This window comes from Somniosus microcephalus, chromosome 4, assembly GCF_052327205.1.
Source record: "Somniosus microcephalus isolate GS21.2 chromosome 4, FLI_Smic_1.0, whole genome shotgun sequence".
NCBI lineage: Eukaryota > Metazoa > Chordata > Chondrichthyes > Squaliformes > Somniosidae > Somniosus > Somniosus microcephalus.
Window position 1 is genome coordinate 42,068,126 of NC_140990.1, and position 26,642 is coordinate 42,094,767.

Below are 26,642 nucleotides of genomic sequence, written 5' to 3' on the forward strand. Positions count from 1 at the left end.
TGTAGATTCGTCTTTGCTCGCAATCAATCCCTTGCTATACCTGACCTTACAGCATGGCAGGGCAGTGCAGAGGGAGCTTTACTCTATATTATCTGTACTGTAACAGACCTGTGAGTGCTTTGTCCTGTGTTGTTCAAGGTTTCTTAATCTGCATCCAACTAATAAGGTGTGAGTTCTCAAGCCGGATATATAAAAAATAAAACTTTCCATTGCTCCGATGAAACAACCACACTTCATTGATTTTAACTGTATTACAAAAAACACTGCCCAATTTTTAATGCATTGAAACATTTTAAACATTTTGAGTATCAGATAATGATTGAATGAGATTGGCCTGATCCTGAGCTCACTTTCAGAACAAACAGTTTCAGGAAGTGGCGGTAATGCTCCAGAAAGCAGCGCCTCTTTTGATCTGATGGGAGGCTGGAAGATATTTTGACAATTTAAATGGAGAATGTCAAGAGAGCCGCTCCAAGTAACCATCATGTGAACCTTATATTTGAAAACATTATTTCGTTCAATTGTTTTTAAAAAGGTAACAGACAGGGACAAACTCGGGTGAGGTGCAGCTATTGGACTGGGTCACAGCGCAAGGCTCACAGTCACTGAGCCGCACCTCTGTGAAACATTTAAAGAGAAGCAGTCAGCCTGCGATGGGTCGTCACTCACAATAAGCTTTAAGACTCTGTGACGCTATCCGATTGAATCATTTGTGTCAAATTCCTCAGTTCCTTTATTTGAAATATCCTCTTGCATTGTAACCCACTATAAAATAGATCTGATAGAGGTGTTCAACATTATGAAGCGTTTCCTTCCATTAAATCAGGAAGAACTGATTCCGCTGAGCCGTGTAGAATCACAGAATCTCAGTGCATTGAAAGGGCCATTCGGCCCGTCTTGCCTGTGCTGGCTCTGAAAGAGCTGGAAAATCACGTCCCAGCTTTTTCCTCGTAACCCTCCACCGTGTCCTCTTCAACTACATGTCCAGCTGCCTTGTGCATTCCAGAACTTAACAGCCCTCCGTTTGAAAAACAATTATCCTCATTTCCCCTCTCGTTCTTTTGGCAATTATTTTAAATCTGTGACCTTTGGTTACCGACATACTCGCCACATGCTCTGACAAAACCTCTCACAATTTTGAACATCTCTATTAGGTCTCCCCTTAACTTTCTCTGTTCTCAGGAACAATCCTAGGTTTTCCAATCTGTCCGCATAACGGAAGACTCGCATCCCTGATCTCATCCTGGTCAACCTCCTCTGTACCCTCTTCAAGGCCTTGTCATTTTCCCTAAATTGTGGTGGTCAGAATTGTTTACACTACTCCATCTGATGCCTAACCAGTGATTTGTAAAGTTTTACCATGATTTCCTTGTTTTTTGTATTCAAAGCCCCCTTTACAATGGCAAGTATCCCAACACACTTCCGTAACCGCCTGATCATCTTGCCCTTCCACCTTCAAAGATTTGTGACTATGCACCCCAAGTTCCCTCTGCTCTTGCACCACCCTCTCGATTATACTGTCTCTCCCTGTTATTCCTCCAAAAGTGAATCACTTAACACTTATCTGCATTAAATTGCATCAGCCACATGTCTGCCCATTTCACCAGTCTGTCTATGTTCTCCTGAAGTTCGCTGCTATCCTCCTTACGAGTTATCACGTTGCCAAGTTTTGCATCATCTGCGAATTGGAAACTATACTCCCTATACACAGGTCCAGGTAATTTATATGTAAAAAAGGAAAAGCAATTGTTCTAATACCGACCCAAGGACAGCACACTGTATACTTTTCTCCAGGCAGAAAAACATCCGTTCCCTGCCTCCTCTCCCTCAGCCAGTTAGATATCCTAGTTACCTCCATCCCTTTAATCCCATGTGCTTCTATATTCCGAATAAGTCTTTTATGAGATACTTTATCAAATGCCATTTGAAAGTCTCTATGTACAACGTCTATTGCAGCACCATCATCAACCCTCTCTGTTATCGCAGGTGTTTGAGTTATCCGCACAAACCAGAAGCCAGAGTTTCCCAAATCAGCAGTCAGCACATTACTTACATTTGTCCTTCCTTGCATAGAACCCGCTGATAACCAATCGATTTATAATGTTTAAGGATTGCCAATATTAGATATTTAGTGAAGAAACCTGTCCCGATGTTTAGATTATGTTCGGTACAAACAGCAACAAGAAGTGACTGTAACGACCCAGAAAGCAGCGCCTGTTCTCACTGGTGGGAGGTTGGAAAGTAATTTGGAAAATGAAATGGAGCATTTAAAGAGCATCGTTCCATATAACCGGCTTTGGGAAGTGTATTTAATTCAGATTATTTAATTGAGTGAGTGGGAGGTGGAAAGTCAGGAGACGTCAATTCAGTAGAATGGGATAGAGCACAAGTCACACTGCATCGCTCTTCCTCCAATTCTGAGAAGGAAAGAGAGAGACTCGAATCAATCCCGATTCATCCAAAGCTTGAATCTCAGAAACCAGGCTGTGCAAAAGCTCCCTATTCAAATCTGTGTGCTGAATTATTCCGTTCACATTTTCAAGGAGGCTTCACCCATTTATTGTAAACGTCCTTTATTGTCATGGGAACAAGGAAAATTTAGATGAGGTCTGATAAAGGGTTTTGGAATTATGAAAGGTTTTATGAAGGGATTTGGGAAACATATTTCCCCGGATCGGTGAGTTGGTGAGTAAATTGCACTGATTGAAAATCAGCATCAACAGAATGAAGGGAGATGGTATTATTCTACTTATCTACACAGGGGGCAGTTGGACAGGGGATGCCCTATCAGAAAGAGGGCTGCATGCAGACTCCATAATAGCTCGATAAAATTGAACATTTGAGAGGAAGATTGGGAATTGGAAGGTGCACGGGATTGGTGGAGAGATCTTTCAGAGGCGTGATGGGCCGAATGGCCTCCTTCTGTGGTGTAAAGTTGTATTATTTTATAATTCTGGGTCATGCTCTATAAACATGCGGGGATTTGTTTTAAAGATAATACAACTAGTAGATCTAGCTGTAGGGGTTGTGTGATTAGGAGAACTAACCCCATCGCTATTCAAACAAGTGAATCCTCTGAAAAGAACAACTTGCATTTATATAGCGCCTTTAATGTAGTAAAACGTCCCAAGACGATTCACAGGAGCGTCAGCAGATACAATCTGACACCGAGCCACATAAGGAGATATCAGGTTTATTCTTCAGTTTGGCGGGCAGTTACTCTGACTGTTGACCAAAAGCTTGGTCAAAGAGATAGGTTTTAAGGCAGCATCTTACAATGGAGAGATGACAACAATTTGATATCACGGAGTAGTCTGATTCTGTGCTGATAATAAGAGGCTGACAGCAAAAGGATGTAGGGAGGAGCTCAGTGGACAGAATGTGAAAGAATCTAATGTGAAAGTGTTTGGGGAATGAGGGGTGTGTTCCATAACAGGGGATCAAGAGCTGGAAGAAGTCCCGATACAATATTCCGGCATTCACTCTGTATAAAGGGGCCTCATGGACTGAATGCCCTTTCAGACTCCTGATTTTTCTTATGTACAAGACTGGAGTTACATGAAGTTTCACGTCGGGTCTCACAACTCACAGAAACTCAAATACTGATCGAGGTTTTGATTCGCAAATGGTGGAATTCATTCATCCTGTAGTCAGATTTCCAGTTATCTGGTTATGTTATAAGCACGGATTACAGAGTCTAACTTGTTCAATGGGCCATTCTTTCCCAGCGACACAGTCTCCTCCCACCCTCTACGCCCTGCTCTCCTCCTGTGAACAACCCAACACCGGCGGCCCCGTCACGTATGGTTGTTTGGCGATGGACGACTTCCCGGAAATCACCAGCCTTTCCTGGAGCAAAGATAAAGAGCCGATCACCACTGGATTGAAGACCTACCCGTCAGTGTTCAACAAGAAGGGAACCTACACCCTGAGCAGCCAGTTAACCATCACCGAGTCAGAGGTGGGGAGCAGCACAATCTACTGCCAGGTTCGACAATGTGGATCGGACTGGAGCGTCAAAATGCCAGGTTAGTGTTGTGGGATACAGGGGGAAACTGTGAACAGCAGAGAAGTTATGTTCAACTTCTATACAACCTTTGGTTAGACCAGACTTAGAGTACTGAGTACAGGTCTGGTCTCCATATCACACTTAGTGTACTGAGTACAGGTCTGGTCTCCATATCACACTTAGAGTACTGAGTACAGGTCTGGTCTCCATATCACACTTAGAATGCTGAGTACAGGTCTGGTCTCCATATCACACCTAGTGTGCTGTGTACAGGTCTGATCTCCATATCACACTTGGAGTACTGTGTACAGGTCTGGTCTCCACATCACACTGAGAGTACTGTGTACAGGTCTGGTCTCCATATCACACTTAGTGTACTGTGTACAGGTCTGGTCTCCATAATCACACTTAGTGTACTGTGTACTGTTCTGGTTTCCATGTTACAAGAATGATACAGAGGCACTGCAGAAGTGCAAATAAAGATTTACAAGGACGATACCAGAACTGAAAAATTGTAACTGTCAAGAATGATTGACCGGGCTTGGGATCTTTTCTCAAGGGGTGACCGAATAGAGGTCTTTAGATTTATGAAAAGGTTTGAAAGGTTAGATGTAGAGAAAGTATTTCTGCTCGAGGAGGAGCCCGATACTAGGGGCCATAAGTATAAGATAATCACTAATAAATCCAATAGGGAATTCAGGAGAAGCTTCTTTACCCAGAGAGTGGGAAGAATGTGGCACTCGCTACCACATGGAATAGTTGAGGCGAATAGCAGAGATGCGTTTCAGGGGAATCTAGATAAGTACAGGAGGGAGAAAGAAATGGAAGGTTATGTTGATGGGGAGATGAAGTAGGGAGAGAGGAGGCTCATGTGGAGCGTAAACACCGACCTGTTGGGCCGAGTGGCCTGTTTCTGTGTTGTAGATTCTATGTAAAAAACCGCTTTACAGTTCTTAATTGTCTGGATTGTAACAAATAATCCCAATAAAATGTATATTCTTGCAGATCGTGTGGTACATCATCCAACTGTGATCCTCACCCTGAGTTCCAGTGAAGAAATCATCATCAGCAGGTCTGCAACCGCCGTGTGTTCAATCATCAATTTCCGTCCAAAGTCAGTGACCGTGAGTTGGCTGAAGAATGGACAACCCATGGATTCGGGCTTCGTCACCTCTCCCGTCTTTGACGTGAACGGGAACTTCTCGGCGAGAGTCGGCTGACATTCCCCGCCGGGGAGTGGTTCGCAGGCTCGGTCTATACCTGCCGGGTCTCTCATCAAGGTGTCACCCAAAGCCGAAACATCTCCAGATCTCAGGGTAAGAAACATAACCTCGTGAAGTCCCAAATCATTCTGAGTGCTGATCTCAGTCAGGACTTTTAATGGAATTAGTAAAAATCACAGAACTATTTCTAATTTCCAATCACACAGTTTGTGTTTCCTTCCGATGTCAGTGCTGCCTCAGGGTTCCTCACGGTACAGGATTCCAACACTTCGACAAAGGTTTCCCTCAGCTGTGATGTCAGACAGAGTGAGGAGTCCTTAGTCTCATGTTTACCCCGAGAATGCTCTGTTTCTAAATTACAATCATGCTGTTTGTGTTTTCTTCCAATTTAAAATAGAAGAAAGAAATGCCTTTACATAGCGCCTTTCCCGAAGCGCTTTCCCGCCAAGGAAGTACTTCCTGAAATGTGGTCACTGTTGTAATGTAGAAATCGCGGTGGCCAATTTGCAGACAGTAAGGTCCCACAAACAGCAACGTGACAATGATCAGATAATCTTATTATTTGGTGATATTTGTTGAGGGATAAATATTGGCCAGGACACCTGGGAGAACGCCCCCGCTCTTCCTCGACATAGCGCCATGGGATCGTTTCCGTCCCACTGAGAGAGCAGGCGTGGCCTCGGTTTAACGTCTCCTTCGAAAGACGGCACCTCCGACAGTGCAGCGCTCCCTCAGTACTGCAGTGGGAGTGTCAGCTCACATTTTGTGTTTAAGTATCTGGAGTGAGACTTGAACCCACGATCTTCTGAATCAGGATTCCTCACGGTTCAGAATTCCATAACCTCGCCAAAGAAGGTTTCCCTCTGCTCTGATGTCAGAGAGTACATGATGTGTCCTCGGTCTCAGGTTTATCCTGATTGGCTGATCATGTTCGGAGCGGCAGTAGGTGTCTGGAACCCTTTACTGGTAACTGTCCAGGGACCTACTGCTGGAAAGGACATCTACCCTATTTAGAGAACTGCGTCCAATTCTGGGCACCAAATATCAGGATGGATATATTGGCTTTAGAGGGGATGCAACGCAAATTCATCTGAATCATACCGGGGCTGAAATGGTCAAATTATGAGGCGAGTTTGCACAGAATAGGCTTGTATTCCTTTGAGTACAGAAGATTAGGAGGTGATCTAGTTGAGGTGTTTAAGTTGATAAATGGAATTGATAGGGGAGATAGCGAGAAACTATTTCCTCTGGTGGGGGAGCCCAGAACAAGGGGCATAACCTTAAAATTAGAACTCAGCCGTTCAGGTGTGATGTCAGGAAGCACTTCTTCACACAAAGGACAGTGGAAATCTGGGACTCTCACCCCCCAAATGCTGTTGAGGCTGGGGGTCAATTGAATATTTCAAAACTGAGATTGACAGATGTTTGTTAGGCAACAGTATCAAGTGCTACAGAAACAAGGCGGGTAGATGGTGTTGAGGTGAAGATCAGCCATGATCGCAGTGAATGGCGGAACAGGCAGGATGGGCTGAATGGCCTACTCCTGTTCCTATGTTGCTATTACTGCCCTGCGGTCATATTTCCTTCTGACTCTCTCACCAGGCATGCGGCCCAGAAATTAGGCTCGGGGGCTTGCCGCGCGTGCAAGCCCCCGATGAGCACTTACCCGGCGCGCCTGCCGTTCGGCTCCCGGGAGGCTTGCAATTCCTGTTTTCAGTTGATTACTCCCGGGCAGCGTCTGACGTCACGCCGCCCAGGAGTGCAGCCAGCGCGAAGCCTCGAGCGCGGAGTCTAAGTTAGACACGCCCCTTGAGGTCTCCTTAACATAGGCCACGCCCCCAACTTTTAACACAAGCTGCAAAGCAATTCTACATGCAGAGCAGCATTTTAAAGAAATGTTTTGTATTTTTATTAATCTTTAGGTAACCTTTATAAAGTTTTAAATACTTTTAAATTATTTTGAAGAATGTAAAGTAGTTTTAAACAGAATTAAAGCGTAGTTATTTTGATGAGCCGGCTGGGATCACGTGGGCACTGGGCAACCAATGGGAGGTTGCAATAGTTCATTCATGAGTTTGATCGTAAGAACTGTCAAACTCATGAAAACTCAGGGCGCCCAAAACAGCACTTAAACTACAAATAAAAGTTAAAAAAAAATCCCACTAAATAAATGAACTATGAATAACTGTAAAAAAAAACTATTTTAAACAATTAATCAAATTTTAAAAAAATAATTTATTTTAACAAATAGGGCCTAAAAATACACTTACCTTACTGTAAATTCTTTAAAAATAATAAACCTGTGGAAAAACATTTCTAAATTGTATTAATTAGACCACTTACCTGTAAAACTAAGTACTTACGTCTGGTATTTTCAAGCGTAAAAACCGGAGGCCTTTACTCACGGGCAACTCTTTACAAAAAAAGGAAATTCAGCACGCATGCGCTGCCTGATACGTCGCACGCGTTCCGCCTCTTAACCCCTTGGTTCAGAGGAGAGGAAATGCCGGTTTTCAGCGCATGCGCTGTGCATGGTGAAAACCGGCACTTCCATCGGGCCCACGCGTGAGTACACCGTCCGTACTCACGCGTTGGGACCGGAATTACTGGCCTAATGACAGAAATGAACAAATTACTTCACATCCGCATTACAACATATTCTCCACCACAACTCTATTCTCCCGACCTTTCATTTCTCCTTTGAAGGGGCTGCAACTGGTTACTGCACATTTTCATCACCCCAGAAATCGCAACAAGACACCAGAAAGTTAACTTTGTTTCCTGTTGCATCTATAATCCTGGGTTTCATTTGACACTCGCTTTGAACCAGTGTACTTTTCGTACAGAGTTCCTGACCCTGGGGGCGGAGCCATTATAATGAGCGGGAATGCTTTCGGGCACAAGGATCTACAGACGGGCGTAAAGGAGCAAAGGATTTCAGGAAGAGCGCTTCAGTGAGTAACACAATTACGCCCGAATTCATTCACTTTTTACGCCGGGTATTTGCTTCACAGCCCATTCCAGGTGGCTCTGGGAGCAAATACACAGGAAATGTTAAAGAGTCTCCCCGAATCGCTGTCCTTCCAATAACGATGTTGTTTAAGCAACAGCGAGAGGTTGATATCTCAAAGGTGATTTATTCTCCCTGAGAGAGTGAAGACTGAATACTGGTGTCCTGATTCTGAAGATGAAGCTCTGCTTGACTTTCATTTCTGTTCACAGATGAGATCCAATGCAACGATCCAGAAATCAGTCTTCCCCAACCGTCACTGGAACAGGTCTTACTGGAGGCGACGGTTCGGGACCCGAGAAAAGGAGACTTTGAAATCAGAGATTGCCGTCCAACCTGGAGAGGGACCCAACAGCGTGATCAGCAACTTAAACATCTCGACACAAGACTGGCTGAGAGGGGATGAGTTCACCTGCGTGGTGAGCCATCAGGATATGCCGACTCCTATAAGAGATTCCATCCACAAGGAAAAAGGTGAGCGGTGGGATTGTAGCAATAAGTGAGACTCTGTGACTATTTCCGGTGATGGTGCACGGGCCAGTTCGTTCTATTCTGCGTTTTAATGGAGTGCTCTGATAATTCAATGGGGAATTCCACTGACTAAACCCTCTGGGACCAGAGATGATGCATTTAAAGGGAAGCCTGATAAGTACATGAGGGAAAAAGGAATAGAAGGGTATATTATTAGGGTTAGATGAAGCATGGTGGGAGGAGGCACGTGTGGAGCATAAACAGCGGCATTGACCATAAACCTAACTGGAGCATCCACATAACTACTGTGGTAACAAGAGCAGGTCAGAGGCTGGGCATTCTGCGGCGAGTGTCTTACCTCCTGACTCCCCAAAGCGTTTCCACCATCTGCAAGGCACAAGTAAGGAGTGTGATGGAATACTCTCCACTTGCATGGATGAGTGCAGCTCCAACATCACTCAAGAAGCTCGACACCATCCAAGACAATGCAGCCCGCTCGATTGGCAACCCATCCACCACATTAAACATTCACCCCCTCCAGCACCGGCGTACCGTGGCTGCAGTGTGCACCATGTACAAGATGCATTGCAGCAACTCGCCAAGGCTCCTTTGGCAGCACCTCCCAAACATGCGACCTCTACCACCTGGAGGGACGAGGGCAGCAGGCACATGGGAACACCACCACCTCCAAGTTCCTCTCCAAGTCACACACCATCCTGACATGAAATTATATTACCGATCCTTCATCGTTGCTCGGTCAATCCTGGAACTTCCTCCCAAACAGCTCTGCGGCAGTACCTTAACCATACGCAGCGGTTTAAGGCGGCGGCTCACCACCACCTTCTCACGGGCAATTAGGGATGCCCACATCCCATGAACGAATAAAAAAATACGGATGACAGACAGGTAGACGGACGGACGGACGGACAGGACGTACTGATAACACGTTTTTATTTCTTTACGATATTATTTTTCTTTTCCTCGGTTTATACACAGGGAGATAAAGAGAAAGGAAGAGAAAACAACAGAGTAATGACAAGACATTAATATATAAACAGGTGGATATAGAGATACAGAAAGACAGAGAGACATACAGTCTGATAAAAAAATTGCGCAGGCAGAGGCATCAATGAGTGGAAGACAGTTGTGTAAATAGTGGAATGGACAGACAGACACAGATGTATAAATGAATAAACCAGCCAAATAACAACGTTGGAATGGCCCAAATAACGCAAACCCCAAACTCCATAATGGCCGCAGTCTCCCCACACTGGGAGCCCGCACTTCACCCGGTGCCTCCTCTCAGTGGCAGCTTTCGGGCTGAAGGGGAGAATTGGAAATGTTTCTGTCAGCACACGGAGTCCCCGTCATTTCCTGAGTCAAACCAAGCGCCTGGTTTCAATGAGCTGCCGGTGATCATTGAGGCTGTCTGTGTTTATCATCACTGCCTGCGGCCCCGGCACACAGGCTCCGGGACATCTGATCATCCGATCCCGGGAATGGGGGCAGATTCTGCCGGGCTTTTACCGGCCTCACCCACAATGTCCTGGAAAGAAATAAACCCATCGATTGAAGGTTATTCTTCAAAAGGATTCCCAATTTAGCCGTGTTTTGAAACCGCTGCTCACGGTTAATGAGGAATCGATTTCAGGGTGTTCTTGCTGATAAAAACAGAATCCATTTTATAGACATGGAAATCTTACAGGATATTGTTGCAATGTCACTACCTCAGAGTAATCCATTAACGTCAGGTTACTCTCGAACTATTTTGCCTCTGTCTATCACTGTGTTTATCTGTCTGCGTGTCTGTGTGTTTATGTGTCAGTGTGTCTATGGGTGTGTTTATCTGTCTGCGTGTCTGTGTGTTTATGTGTGTGTGTGTGTATGACTGTGTCTATCTGTCTGTGTGTCTATGACTGTGTCTATCTGTCTGTGTGTCTATGTGTGTGTTTATGTGTCTGTGTGTCTATTACTGTGTTTATCTGTCTGTGTGTGTTTATGTGTCTGTGTATCTGTGTGTGCGTTTATCTCTCTGGGTGTCTATGTGTGTGCTTATCTCTCTATGTGTCTTTGTGTGTGTTTATCTGCCTGTGTGTCTATGTGTGTGCTTGTCTGTCTGTGTATCTGTGTGTGCGTTTATCTCTCTGGGTGTCTATGTGTGTGTTTACTGGCCTGTGTGTCTTTGTGTGTGTTTATCTGTCTGTGTGTCTATATGTGTGTTTATCTGTCTGTGTGTCTGTGTGTGTGTTTATGTGTCTGTGTGTCTATGTGTGTGTTTATCTGTCTCTGTGTCTATGTGTGTGTTTATCTGTCTATGTGTCTGTGCGTGTGTTTGTCTGTCTGTGTGTCTGTGCGTGTGTTTAATTGTGTGTCTATGTGTGTTTTTATCGGTCTGTGTGGCTGTGTGCGAGTTTTTCTGTCAATGTGTCTCTCTGTGTGTTTATCTGTCTGTGTGTCTATGCGTGTGTTTATCTGTCTGTGTGTCTGTGTGCGTTTTTATCCGTCTGTGTGTCATTGTGTGTGTTTATCTGTCTGTGTGTCTATTTGTGTGTTTATCTCTCTGTGTGTCTATGTGTGTGTGCTTCTGTCTGTGTGTCTATGTGTGTGTTTATCTGTCTGTGTGTCTATGAGTGTCTATGTGTGTTCATCTGTCTGTGTGTCTATGTGTATGTTTATCTGTCTGTGTGTCTATGTGTGTGCTTATCGGTCTGTGTGTCGGTAAACTCTACAATATAGAAACCATTGTGTGTTCCTGGGTTTATGCTGGCGTACTTATGGCTATGTTTCTGCAGGTGTGTATATGTCTGTGAGTATATTTGTCTATGTGCGTGTGTGTGCATATATATGTGCCTGCTCTCTGGTCACTTTACAAAGATCCTGATCCACATCTACAGGAAGTGATTGTTTCGAGAGGTGTAAATCAGCGGGGAGAGGAAAGCCCAGTCGATCTGATGAGATCCCTGCGCTCTGCCAGTTTCTTCAATTCCAGGCCCGGTACGGGCAGTGATCATTAGATCTTGTTTCTGGAGATCATAAGAACATAAGAACATAAGAAATAGGAGCAGGAGTAGGCCAATCGGCCCCTCGAGCCTGCTCCGCCATTCAATAAGATCATGGCTGATCTGATCCTAACCGCCAATCCACTATCACAGAACCATCTCCTGAATCTAACAGAATTAGACACACGAAATAGGAGCAGGATCAGGCTACACGGCCCCTGGGCCCGCTCCGCTACCCACAGGGCCATGACCGATCCGAACCTAGACTCATGTCCAAATTCCTGCCCGCTCCCCGTAACCCTTAATTCCATTTACTTCTAGGAAACTGTCTATTTCTGTTTTAAATTTATGTAATGATGTAGCTTCTACAGCTTTTTGGGGCAGCATATTCCATGGACCTACCACCCTCTGAGTGAAGTAGTTCCTCCTCATCTCAGTTTTGAAAGAGCAGCCCCTTATTCTAAGACTATGCCCCCTAGTCCTAGTTTCACCCATCACCGGGAACATCTTCCCTGCATCCACCCGATCCAACCCCTTCACAATCTTATATGTTTCATTAAGATCGCCTCTCATTCTTCTGAACTCCAATGAGCAGAGTCCCAATCTACTCAACCTCTCCTCATATGTCCATCCCCTCATCCCCGGGATTAACCGAGTGAACCTTCTTTGTACTGACTCGAGAGCAAGTATGTCCTTTCTTAAGTATGGACACCAAAACTGTACGCAGTATTCCAGGTGTGGTCTCACCAATACCTTGTACAACTGAAGCAATACCTCCCTATTTTTATATTCTATCCCCCTAGCAATGAAAGCCAACATTCCATTGGCCTTCTTAATCACTTGCTGCACCTGCATACTAACCTTTTGAGTTTCGTGCTCCAGGACCCCCAGATCCCTTTGTACTTCAGTACTTTCCAGTTTCTTGCCATTAAGATAATAACTTGCTCTCCGATTTTTCCTGCCAAAGTGCATAACCTCACACTTTCCAGTATTGTATTCCATCTGCCAAATCTCTGCCCACTTACTTAGCCTGTCTATGTCCCCTTGAAGGTTTTTTATGTCCTCCTCACTCACTACTTTCCCCCCCATCTTAGTATCATCTGCAAACTTTGATATGTTACACTCGGTCCCCTCCTCCAAATCGTTAATATAGATTGTAAAGAGTTGGGGACCCAGCACTGACCCCTGCGGAACACCACTAGTTACTGATTGCCATTCTGAGAATGAACCATTTATCCCAACTCTCTGCCTTCTGTTAGTAAGCCAATCCTCTATCCATGCCAGAACATTACCCCCAATCCCGTGATCAGGCTGGAAACATGGAGGTGAAACTCTGCCTGACTCTGGTTGTTGTCCTGATCGCAGGTCGGTGAGATTGGAACCATCCTATAACCTTCTCCAATCCCCATCTCCACCTCCGCGAGATTATCCTCTTTCTGTTACTCTGTATACCCCGCTGTGTGCCCGCTGTTTATTTTCAGAGATGAGTAACGGAAACTCGGTGCCCCAGTCAGAACAAGGAGTCAGATCAGAAGAGGGTGCAGATTCAGCAATAACCTGAAGTTACTCTGTATCGGGATCAGCTACAAACTATGGCCTCTTCTGGTCTCGCCAGTATCCCCACCAAACCCCTCAGTATCTGCTCAGAGCCGATAGTTATGGGAACAACGAGACAGTTCCGGGCTTTGAACAATTTAGCGGGAATCTCAACCGGACACACGGCAGTTGTCACTTATCCATGAAAGACCTGAAAGTCACAGACAGCGCCGTGTATTACTGTGCCCTGAGACCCACATTGAATAAGGATCCATCGGCCCTCATACAAAACAGGTCGGCATAGGGGAAGGAGGGTGAGATGGGATGGGTTGTCGTGCTGCACCTCGGGAAAATACCAGGGATTGACTCCCCGAGGGGTTATACAGAAAATGAATAGGAAAATACAGCCTGATCCGATCGGGTTTCTCCAGTTATGTCAGTGCTGTCAGTGTTGGGATAAGAGAAATTTCTCAACCTTTTTAACCCAATGTGAAATTAAGACATTTCCACCACACTGTTGGCACAGACCTTCAGATCTCTGGGGTGAATAATGGGCTAAGTCTCTACAAGTAGGTGTCCTGGGGGTGGTGAAGATCTGTCAGGTCATATTATAAAAAGCTATCTCACTGGTGCCGAGGGCTGTCCACTTGTCATGTCCCTCGTAGTCTTGGGGCTCCGACAAGTAATGGAGCACATTGGTTGTGGTGGGAACGAAGTGATACCGGGGACTGAATTGCTTTAGATTATTTTTCGCTTTTCACCTTACTGAGAGAGAGAAAAAATGAGAGAGGGAGTGAGAAAGATACCGAGTTAATCAGTAAATGTCACCGAAACAATGACAGAGAGAGAGAGAGATAGAGAGAGGGAGAGAAAAGGAGAGAAAGACACCGAGCTAAATAGCGTGAGAGGCAGCGAGACACAGATAGAGAGATGCAGAGAGCGACAGAGAGAGAGAGAGAGAGAGAGGGAGCGAGAGACTCAATCACATAGCTAGGGAAGGAAAGGCTTTGTAGGGCGACATCAGTAATTGTTCCACAACTAACACTGATTGGTGCACAGCTGGTGTCAGTTCCGAGAGATCAGCCAATCCTGTCCCGAGGAAACTCCCCCCATTCTCCCAATAAGTGACGTCTCTCCCATATCTGAGTTAACTCTTTCATGTCAGACTAGAAGGGCCAACATATTTAACGCGAACTGCTATTTTATGTCTAAATCTAAACCAGACACCATGTGCTCCCCATGTTCCTTACTGATAATAATGGTCGTGCTGCCCGGTGAGTACATGTGTAAATGGCCATTGTGCGTTTCACGGATTATATTTACACCCAGACTTTTGACACATTCTGTGTTTTGTTTCAGGAGCGAGTGGCAAAGAATCAGTGTCCCAGGGTCCGTCTGAATTAACGGTTAAGGGAGGACAGACCATAATACTGAACTGCAGTTACTCGGTAGCTGCTGCAACTCTGTTCTGCTACATCCAGAATCGCGGGGAAGGTCCGAGATATTTACTGAGGATATATAGGTCGGGGACGGTAGACCAGTCTCCAGATTTCACAGGCCGGTTCTCTGCTGTTTTACACAGAGACAGCAAAACGGTTCCTTTAAATATCACCGGAGTTCTTGTCTCCGACACCGCCGTGTATTTATGTGCCATGAACCCCACACTGCTGTAGAGATATAGCGGATCCGGTACAAAAACCCACACTGAGAGTTCCAGTTAATGATCACCAGAGGGCGCTCTCACCCCGATAAACAGCAGCGATCATTCGGCCTCCACAGTGAGAGTCACAGGGAGAGTCTTAAAAGAGCGACAAGTCACAACACTCAACAAGAATAGGTCATGGCCACTGGGGGATTTTTATGTTATTTCAACTCGTATTTATAATAAAAATGAACTTCACAAATCATGTCTGTGGCACCGTACCTCCTCTTTTCTCCTTTCTCTATTGTGTACAATTCTGGGCACCACACTTTAGGAAGGATGTCAAGGCCTTGGAGAGGGTACAGAGGAGGTTTACCAGGAAGATACCAGGGATGAGGGACTTCAGTTATGTGGAGAGATTGGAGAAGCTGGACTTGTTCTCCTTAGAGCAGAGAAGGTTAAGGGGAGACCTAATAGAGGTGTTCAAAATTCTGAGGGGTTTTGATCGAGCAAATATTTTCTCTGGCAAGTGGGTTGTTAATCAGAGGGAATAGATTTAAAATAATGAGCAAAACAACTAGAGGGGAAATGAGAAGATTTTTCTTCACAAAGAGGGTTGTTAAAATATGCAAGGCAAAACCTTAAAAGGTGGTGGAATCAGATGTCATGGGAACTTGCAAAAGCAATTGGACATGTACTTGAGGACTAATTAGCAGGGCTGTAAGATTCTCTGAATCTATGATGCTCCTTCCGTGCCTGCCGGTGATATTGTGCAGTCCTTTACAGATCTCCCCTGTCAGTGACCAGGACCCATTCACCGCGGCCTGTACACAGGTTTTATTTGATCAGAGTATGTTGCTGGGTCAGAGACAGTTTATACACCAGGATCAGATTTCACAAGCTAGTGATTGTGCTCTTTAAAACAGGCCCCAAGCACAGAGTTCCCCCAATGACCATTGTCCTTCAGAATGTCTCTTTAATGTTGGAATGTTTTCTGTTACCGCTGAGTTGGAGCCTGAACGGACCAAGTGAGATACAAGGTCGACGTATACCCAACCTCAGCTTAATAGAGTAATAAGACTCAGACGACTGTGGTATAATTGAAATGTGAGAATACACTTTATTTGCAGAGCGCTCTGGGAGAAGTGCTATGCACCCCTGTGCAACCGCCAAGCTTCTCGTTTAACACTCTAAATGCGTTTACCTTTATACACAAATGAAAGGTTAAGCGGACTAATCACAGAAATGCCTCATGACAGTGTAGCAGTAAAATATTTTAAACAAGGTTCAGCAGAAAAACAATGCTCAGCAGAACTAAGACTTCTTCGGACCTTTCACCGTGAGATATGATAAGCAGAAAATAAAACAATAGCAGACTGTCAGTCCTTGCAAGATAACCGAAGTACAAAACAGGGTGCAGCTGGCACTACTCATCCCAGGGTAGCTCAAGGTCCAGTTTTAGCCTGTAACGAATGTCAAGTATCCCGACGAGCTTTGCAAAGTCCTTTAGTACCGAAATTTCCTCCAACAAACCCTCCTTTTGGTCCTCGAGCACGATCCTCTTGCTCCAGGCGACCACCAATCTTCTTTCTTCACAGTGTCGATCTTACAACCACTGACTTAAGGGGAGCCGGCTGGATTAGCTTTGTCCTCCGTTTGCTGTTCTTCAGGCAATAGCTCGTCTATCATACTGACTGGCATTAACTGTGTCATTGCCATTTTGCAACAAGTTTTTTAAGATGGTTATAATGACCAGCACATGCATTATCCAGGGGCCCCATCCCGTTAGTCCTAGCCAGTCCAACCATCCCTGCCCGGGATTGGTATGGAGTTTCTTCACTTCATCCCTCATGTGGGTTACTAAGTTTGTGATATTCTCGGAGCTATCTGGGATATAGGTACAACATTCCTGCCCTATCAAGGCACATGTACCTCCCCCCGCTCCGCTAACAGGTAGTCTAATGCCATCCGGTTCTGTAAGGCAACCGTCCGTATCGCCGTCATCTCATCTGCCAGTGCCTCCTCGGTGTCATTAGCTACCTTTTCTAACAATGACGCGACAAGCTGGATTTCTTTTATGGCTCTGCCTGTCCCATAAGGAGGGAATAAAATGGCGAAATACCGTTCGGTTTCTGTAATGTCGCGTTTGGCTCGATAGTGACGGTGGTCAGTTAGGGAGGACAGATGGTAAACATATGGTAGCAGATATTCCAAATAACAAGATCCAGTCCAAGACCGGGGGAGCCACGGGTAGGCTCTGTGACCACATATAAAATAGGTCCTATTATATGCAGTTAGATTGTCGCCCAGTGACTTACGAATCCTCCACCTCCATCTGATTTCCTCCCCTTCTCATGGTCCCCCAGTTGCCTTATTGGGGGTTCCGATATGATTTAATTGGAAGAAACCTTGGCCGCAGCCTTCAGTGAGGTTGCATTTTGTTATATTAACATCTTGGAAACAATTACTGCGTCCTACTTCTGTGCCTCCGGATACATTCTTCGTTAAACATATTGGCCCCTCCGGCCCACCAACCCTTAAAGTATTAGTAAGGACTAAGGATGGAGGCTGCCTATTCCGATTATAATTAGCCTAGTACCACCCCTGGAAAGTGGTTTGGTCATAACCTGCCGACTTCCATTTGTCTCTGTCACCCTCCTGGTTGTATGAATCTTAATAATCGCCGCTGACGTTCTGGCGCATGACCCATTCCGCCATCTCTGAGGCATCGAACGGGATGGCTCTCAACGGAATTCCTCCTTTACTATGGGTTGGGATGTGACTACAGACCCAACAGCTGGACTGTCCCGTTTCCTTAGCATACTCATATGACATATATACAAAAGTATTTACATGTAATTCCCGCTTACATAGCGGTCTTCCCCCGGCTACCTTAACAATGCATATTATCGCAACTAAACATTACGGTCTCCCTCCTCATCTTTTATTAAATACTGTTGTTCTGGTGTTATTATAATCTTTCTTTGGCCCTCCCAATAACACTCTTGTATTAACACGTTTAAGTAAAAGCACATAAGCACAAATGATGCAATAAGCCACAAAACAAACGCCCACACAGGCACACAGATCAAACAATCATACATTGATCAGCCGTTATTGATCTGTAAGACAAGTACAAAGGATGTGTCATTAGTAATTTGCCACACACACACCCTCCTTTTGTTCATTGTATCCCACTAGACTCATCTTCCCTTTGCTGAGGTTCTCTACTGGTATTACCATCCCCGGGATTTTCTTCCTGTATTGATGGTTTGGGCTCGACTGAACCCGCCCTTTTCTCGTAAACCTTCAGTTGAGTCCAATGTTTCCAAACCCCCTTCCCTCTTATGTCCAGACAGGCACATGTGTCTCCATTAATTATAACTTCATACGGCCCGCTCCATTTTGGAGCGAAACCTGGTTTTGCAGGCAACATCTTTACCATGACCTTTGTTCCCGCTGGGGGTACCTCGGGGAGCATATTGAGCCGTAGCTCCTCATCTCGCTCTCCTTGGTGGTCTCGGACTTCTTTGCGCATCTCTTTTAACTGAGTGCCTAATTCCAAAACGTATCGTCTTAATTTATCTTTTAATGGGCCGACGTCGGTCCCACCTGTTATGATGCCTTCGGGTAATTGCATCGCTCGTCCTGTCATTAGTTCATAAGGGGTCAAACCGGTTGTCCGGTTTCTGGTGGCTCGGAGTTTCATCAGGATAATGGGTAATACTTCGGCCCAAGTTTTTCCCGATTCCTGCATTGCCTTGGCTAATGCATTCTTAAGGGTCCGGTTCATTCGTTCCACCATTCCCGAACTCTGGGGATGGTACGGAATGTGGAACATCTGTTTAATCCCCATCATTTGGCATATATTTTTTACCACGCTTCCCGTGAAATGGGTCCCTTGATCAGAATCTATCTGCAGAGGCACTCCCTACCGCGGGGTCACTTCCTCCGCCAGAATCCTAGCGACTGTCAGTGCAGTACAATTTTGTGTCGGAAGGCCTCTACCCACCGAGTAAATTGGTCAATAATTACCAGACAGTATGTTTTTACCACGAGATGGGGGTAGAGGCCCCGTGAAATCAATTTGGAGATGTTCCCATGGGCCCCGAGGTCGGGGTTGGTGTCCCATTTTAATTTTAATATGTCTGCCCGTGTTTTGCTGTGCGCACGTAACACATCGTTGACAATATTTCGCAATATCCCTCCCCATACCCTTCCACCACCATTCCTTGCCTATAGTCTGTGCCATCGCTTCTCGTCCTGAATGAGACACGCCATAGTGGATTTCTAGGAGGATATTTTGAATACACTCAGGGTCCATTACTTTATTATTCCGGCGCCATACCTTGTCGGGCCCTTGGGCGGCCCCCTGCCCTTTCCAGGTGCGTTTCTCAGTGTCTGTTGTGTCCTCATGTAATTCGGCGATACTTATCTCGTTTCCTGGATTATCTACGCTTGCTACTGACGCGTCACTAACCTCTTCCTGTTAAGCAGCCCTGTCTGCTGCGTGGTTTCCCTGACCTTACAGTCTCCATTTTACTGTTAACCACTGCCATCCGGTGCGGGGTTGTCCCTCTACATATTTTCGGGACCCGTCTACGTAAAATGTTTCCTCAGCTTCCACCAGAGGGGTGTCTTTTATCCTATCTCCTTCTAGGTCTGTATCTACGTCTCCACATTTATGAGGTGCCCCTGTCCCCAGTATTCCTTCTGCCGGGTTTTCTCCCATATCTCTAATAATGGTTATTGAATCGTTTGGAGGGAGAAGAACTGCCTCCCACTTTGCCCGTCTTAAATTTGAGACAGACCTTACCTTCCCTGTGTTCAGCATTTCTACTAGGGTATGTTTGGTATCGAGAATGATGTTCCCTGTCATTACAATGGGCTCGCTAACCTTTACGGCTCAAGCCGCACAGTCTAAGGCAGCTGTACATCGCGAGAGTCCCGACACTACCGGTCCTTCCGCGGTTGAATAGTATGCTACTGGTCTACGTTTATCCCCGTGATCTTGGGTTACTACCGCGGCATAAAATCCGTCTTCATTATCGCAATGTACATGGAAGGGTTTGTCCATATCCGGTAGTCCTAGACCTGGGGCGGATATTAATTCTTTCTTCAGTTGGGCATAGGCTTGTTCCTGCTCTGGACCCCACTCTATGGGTTTGCCTCACTTCACTAGTCGCTGTATGGGCTCAGCTATTTTAGCGAATTCCGGGATAAAGTTTCGGTTGTAGTTAAAAAGTCCCAAAACTTTTCTGACTCCCCTCACTGTCACTGGTCTTGGCATGCTTTGGACAGCCTTTTTCCTGTCTCCTGGCATTTCCTTAATTCCCTGTGAGATAAGATGTCCCAGGTACAAGACTTGTGATTTCCCTATCTGTGCTTTCTTAGGACTGACCTTCAGCCCAGCTACCTGTAACGCCTTTAGCCGATTTCTCAGCCATTGGGTACATTCTCATTTCGTAATTCATTGCACATTGCACATTAGTTGACACACACACGCACCATGCAACTTCAATCACAACTTCTAGCCGCAGTCATGATCGCGAGAGAGAAAGAGAGAGAGAGAGCGCGCAGCCTGTGACCTCGAAGAGGGAAGCACAGGCTTTTAAAGGGACAGTACACTGAAGATGAATGAGCACACACTCGGCAGGTTTTTTTATTATTCTTAACTACATCTTACACTCTCAATCACTTTCCTTTAATTACCATTCATATCTCATTCATGAGTCCTGGAGAAACTTTACTGTCCAGTACAATATTTAAGATTGAAAACATAGATCAAACGTTCTCACTTGATCCAAGTTATTAACACTTTTTATTTATCATTATTTTAGAGGATATTTTATTTTCCCAAAAGTAACCCAATATATAGTGCCTAAGCCCATTTCGTTATTTCAAAATTATCCCAAAATCCAAACAGCAGTATTATTGTACCAGCAGGTTTTATCAATGTTCAATTTCATTTCTATCAATTTATCCTCCATTTCCAATTTCAGAAACAAGTAATTCTCAGGCTAGGTAGCTTACACAGTGTTTTAACATTAGTGACAGAAGTGCTGCAATTAGTTTACAAGGTAACTTCCATATAACAAAAGAAAGAAGAGACTCCATTGTGACTCTGCTTAGAGCCCAAGGTTAAGTTATCAAATCATAAATTCCTTCTGTCACTGGGGAAATATTAACTTAAAATTAAGAAACTTAAATTATTTAACGTCCAATATCTTTAAACTTCATACTAAAGTTGGGTTAACTCCTTTGCAGGATTCTAAGAAGGTGGAGCAACACATTATCAAATGCACGCAACTGCGTTAATTCACGTAAATCAAAAAGAACTTTCCCTATCGAAAGACAGTTGTGTTTTCACACTTTAACTAAACACGAACACGGAGGTAATATGGACAAAGACGGGATTTGAGCAAATTTCACAAGCTAAGTATTATTCAATTCGGTCTACACAAATTCACACCAACCAGAATTTCACCGTGGCCACAATGAAAGTCTGGTCTTAATAGGTTAATTAACCTCAAAACTCCAATTTATTCCAGATCTTGTAAACATTCAAATTAATTTTCTTCCAAGCACATTGGCAAATGTAACTTTAAGGCAGAAGCCCATCTTTTGTAAAACTATGAACAGACAAACAAAACAAAATAGCACATTCTTGCAGAAAACAGTAAATTACATCATATTATTTTTTTTTATTGTCCTTTCTTCAGATGTCTTTCCAAAATACTGTAAAAACATTGAATATAACTGGAGAAAAATTAGTTTTTCACATTTAAACAAATCAAACTGCTTTGGAAGATTTCACCATAGCAACCACGACTCCTGAAAATTAATCTTTTGTTAAACAAACTTTTTGTTGTTCTTCTCAGTTTTTACACACCAGCTTAATTTAAATTGTAGTTCAAAGATTTTTTCTCTTGGGGCACAATCTTATTCGTACATTCTTAAAACTTCCAAAACCCAAGACAAGACAAACATTTTTAAACGCTTTTAACACAGAGAAGTGGGTGGAGCTAAAACATGCATAACAGAATCTTTCTTTTAAAGACAGACTTTTCAGACAAAAATACTGTAACATCTTAAACATTCATAGTCAGGAAAACAGTCACACTTTCACACAAACTGAAGTTCCAGCATATATTTTTTTTAAAGGATCCTTTCACTCAGCAAATCTTGTGTTTTATTTGTCTCGGCACAGATGTTAATAACTTCCATGTCGGTAAAACTTTAAGTTTATCACTTTCTCAACCTGTTCTATTAATCCAGTCAGTTGATGGACCAAGAGTACCCCTACCTTCTTGGTCCTTTCTTTCTTTTGCTTATCTAGCCACTTTCTTTGTGCTTCCAATGTCTGTGATACATCCCATCCGTCCCTCTGCATTTTCTAAATTAACGAACATCTATCTGTCATGTAACTGTATAGGGAGCCCGGAGGCCCCCTCTTAAGGTTCTTACCCGACATCAGTTGCTCATCCTAAATCACGGTCTTCGAAACCCCCGTTTTACCTTCAGCGGCGGGTGTCGTCACGTGCTCGTGGCAAAGTCTGTCCGGACTCCTTTGCCAAAATTCCCAAGCTCAACCTAAGCCTTCACCTAAGTATTCCTGAGACCCAAAATTCCCAAGCTCAACCTAAGCCTTCACCTAAGTATTCCTGAGACAAAAACTTAATAAATGCAGACGATCAAATGTTTAGAACCACATAGTGTTTTCTCACATTCCGATGGTCCACTTACTTTGTTCTTTGGATCACTCAAGCACGTTAGCACTTGATCAGGGTGTTTGAGCACTCGGTGATCCTGTTCGTGACGCCAATTTGTTACCGCTGAGTTGGAGCCTGAACGGACCAAGTGAGATACAAGGTCGACGTATACCCAACCTCAGCTTAATAGAGTAATAAGACTCAGGCGACTGTGGTATAATTGAAATGTGAGAATACACTTTATTTGCAGAGCGCTCTGGGAGAAGTGCTATGCACCCCATGTGCAACCACCAAGCTTCTCGTTTAACACTCTAAATGCGTTTACCTTTATACACAAATGAAAGGTTAAGAGGATTAATCACAGAAATGCCTCATGACAGTGCAGCAGTAAAATATTTTAAACAAGGTTCAGCAGAAAAACAATGCTCAGCAGAACTAAGACTTCTTCGGACCTTTCACCGTGAGATATGATAAGCAGAAAATAAAACAATAACAGACTGTCTGTCCTTGCAAGATAACCGAAGTACAAAACAGGATGCAGCTGGCACTACTCAGCCCAGGGTAGCTCAAGGTCCAGTTTTAGCCTGTAACGAATGTCAAGTATCCCGACGAGCTTTGCAAAGCCCTTTAGTACCGAAATTTCCTCCAACACTGAGTTTCCGGGTTCCATTAACCAGACAAGGGTTTCGTTCGCACCCCCGGTCTCTAAAAGCGGAACCATTCCCCTATAAGGACACTGACTGTGACCCAACTCGGGGTGTTTCCATTCACTGGCAGCCACCGACCGGTCTCACAGCACCACTGGGGACACCAGGAAGTGAGGTGAGAGCATCCTGAGACACGACAGCAGATTATTGAGGGCGGGGATTAGAACGCGAGTCTTCAAATATCCAACCACCCGTTTAAAGAGCGGACAGCGACAATGCGGCTACTCGGCATCTGGGCTGTGTGGGGGAATTTCTGACAGGTAATTGTGGACCAAACACATAAAAAACATAAAATTCGGCCCTCGATCCTGCTCCGCCATTCAATGAGATCATGGTTGATCATTCAAGTTCAGTACCCTGTCCCTGCCTTCACCCCATATCCCTTGATCCCCTTAGCTCTAAGAAATATATCTAACTCCTTCTTGAATATATTTAATGAAATGGCTGATCTGCCTTCTGTGGTAGAGAGTTCCACAGGTTCACCACTCTCTGGGTGAAGAAATTCCTCCTCACCTCAGTCCTAAATGGCTTACCCCTTATCTTTAGACTGTGACCCCTGGTTCTGGACTTCTTCTTTTCCCTCATTTCCAAACATGGTTTGAATCTGAATTTTAAACACCAGCCGGTCTGATCTTTTCCTGTTTTAACATGTTTTTCAGATCTGTGTCTTGAAGATTCTGTCACTCAGCCTCTGTCCTCAGGAGTTAAGACAGAAGGAGAAACGGTGACTTTAAACTGTACCTATGACACTAAATGGAGCAACTTTAATTGCCGGAACCACCCAGACACACAGCCCGAGTTTGTACTGTGGAAGGATCGTGATGGTGTTGAGCATAAAGCAGAATTTTTTAAAAACCCGTTTTTCTGCAGAAATCCAGACCTCGATTAAATTCACCCGTTTAACCATCTCGGGGCTGCAGCTGACCGACACTGCAGTTTATTACTGCGCCCTGAGACTCACAATGATAGAAACCAGTTAAACACTGGTACAGAATCACCCGCCACTTTGTAGATCAGAGACTCCGCCTGCAGAAGCCGGATGTAAGGCTCACTTTGATCCGGCCATCCTGAGAACTGTTCCCAACGTCCTTCTTTTTACGGTTGGGTTCAGTCTGTGTAGTTTCCGCCTTGTATTTCCTGTTACTCATTGGAAACAGTCTTTCCTGAATCACTGCCACCTTCATCTTCAGACTATTGGCTGTTGCTATTTTCCCTGTTTTCTGGACAGTTTTCTCTGAGTTTGCGCACCAGCTGGGGAATGGGAGTCTCGCCGGGTCACAGTTCAGCCGAGACTTCTTTATTCTGAAGGTGTTTGACTCCTCAATGGTTTATTAAATCGTTACTGAATGTGTTCCCGCCGTTCAGTTCATTTCCTGCCGACTGCAGCGCCAGGCCTGAGTGCGGTTCTGACACCGAATGAGAACTGGTTTTATATTTGTTTCACTAAGTTTGAAAGTTGAGGTGCCCATTACATGAAAAGGGTTTGGAAGCACCGTCCCATCGAATACCTATTATGAAATTAGCAGCACTATAATTTTTATTAATAATGAACATGATGTTTCCTGTTCCGTGCTGTCAATTGGATTGTTGCTGATTTCTCTCTTTTTATATCGACACTCTCCTGTGAGAAGCACTGACAGTCCCCGTTTCTCACCACACTGCCCGCTATCCCGTTGAACTTGTCACATTCCGGCAGTGTGTTTGTACGGGGCTCCCTCTGGTTCACTCTCTGTATAGAGTTAAAGGCCGATCACATTTACTGTGCATCAATAAGGTCTGTTCCGTGTACTCCACTACGGAGTCTCGTGCTTACTCGATACTTGTCCTTGTGAACCAGAGGTGAAAGGAGGTTGACTGCTGACAACCACCTCCCCGTGTGATTTATTTCCGCGCCTCATGTTAGTCTCAGGCAGACTTTAATCTAACGGGTTCAGCAGATATTTAGGGAAGGGGCTCCTATTCCCCTCCGAGCTATTGCCAACACAGTCGGATGATGGCGGTTAGATATTATCTCGAAATGACAATATATCAGTTTGAATGTAGATGAAGATGTTCAGTTTATTTCACTCACTGTCACTAATCAGACTGAGGAGGTTGATGGGGGTCGGGTTTGATTAACCTTCTGATGGGGTCACACAAGCGGAAGATTTCCCCTGGTCTCTCTGTGGAATTCTCCTCTGAAAGTTGTTTAACTAAATCGCAATCTCATTCCTTTAGAATGCGTTCACTATATCGTTAGAAATGACGGCCAGGGGAAATCTCAACCACAGTGTGGACACCTCGGTGTGAACACGAATGTTACAGGAGAATGAGGTTAATGCTCCCGATGAATGGTCACACACCAGCATAAATTAAACACTCAGTGTGACAGATTCGGCCCCGGTGAATATAATCCCACAATTAAGCAATGCTGAAGTTTCCCGCACACCAAGGAATGCCCTCACTGAGTGACTGGCTCCACAGGTCGATACTTTATGCTGTGACTGTCAGTATCTCTGATCAAACCCGCTATCAACTGGAAATTATAGAGACAAACCTTGCGGGAACACTGCCTGCGGCAGCCCCGCCCACAGCTTCCGTTCGCTGCTCTCGCTCTGACCCGCCTTGCCAGCCCTGTGGTTTTGGAGAGATTGCTGCAGCTGTTACGGGACTGTAAACAGGAGGGAGGTTTTTGTACAGTGACTGCCGCGTTTCCTCTCAGTGTGCGGCTGTGTCGCACAGTAATACACCGCCGTATCCGCGCTCTCCGTCCTCTCAATGACCAATTGGCCGCGTTTGTCCGCAGTGGAAAGATCCAATTCAAATCGGTCCCTTCTCTCTTTGCCAGCCGATATTCGCTTTATTACCCACTCCAGTCCCTGACTGGATTTCTGTTTGTACCAGTGCATGGCGTAAATGCTGGACATGTCATAGCTGCATTTTAACTCCACCGAATCCCCGCTCCAGGCTGTTATCGCAGCGGAAGACTGTAGCACTTGGTCCGAGAAACATCGACCTGTAAAAACATTCAGATAATAAAACACAGGAGCAACGTGAAAATGAACACTGTGGGTTATTGAGCTCAGCTCCTGTACCTACATGTTAGCAGCACCAGAATAACCAGTGATAGATTCACTTGTGCCGAGTAATACATCCTTGAAATTAAAATGTCAAGAGGAAAGCGGCAGACAGCTCGCATCAGGAGATCCCGCACCGAGTGACGACATTGAACAGGCGGCTGATTAAAGTCAGCGCCGCCCAGTTAAAGTCTCAGTCACGTGGGTTTGCTGCTCTTGGATTGGCTGGAAATAATCATTGTTCACCCACGGTTCACATCCGGACATGTCAGTGGTC

The 26,642-nt window shown here is 44.9% G+C and overlaps 1 pseudogene; it reads left to right on the plus strand.

Annotated features, from left to right (window-relative positions):
- Window positions 1–3,625: 3,625 nt before the first annotated feature.
- LOC147118724 (Ig heavy chain C region, secreted form-like) lies at window positions 3,626–14,921 on the plus strand (annotated as a pseudogene).
- The last annotated feature ends 11,721 nt before the right edge of the window (window positions 14,922–26,642 follow it).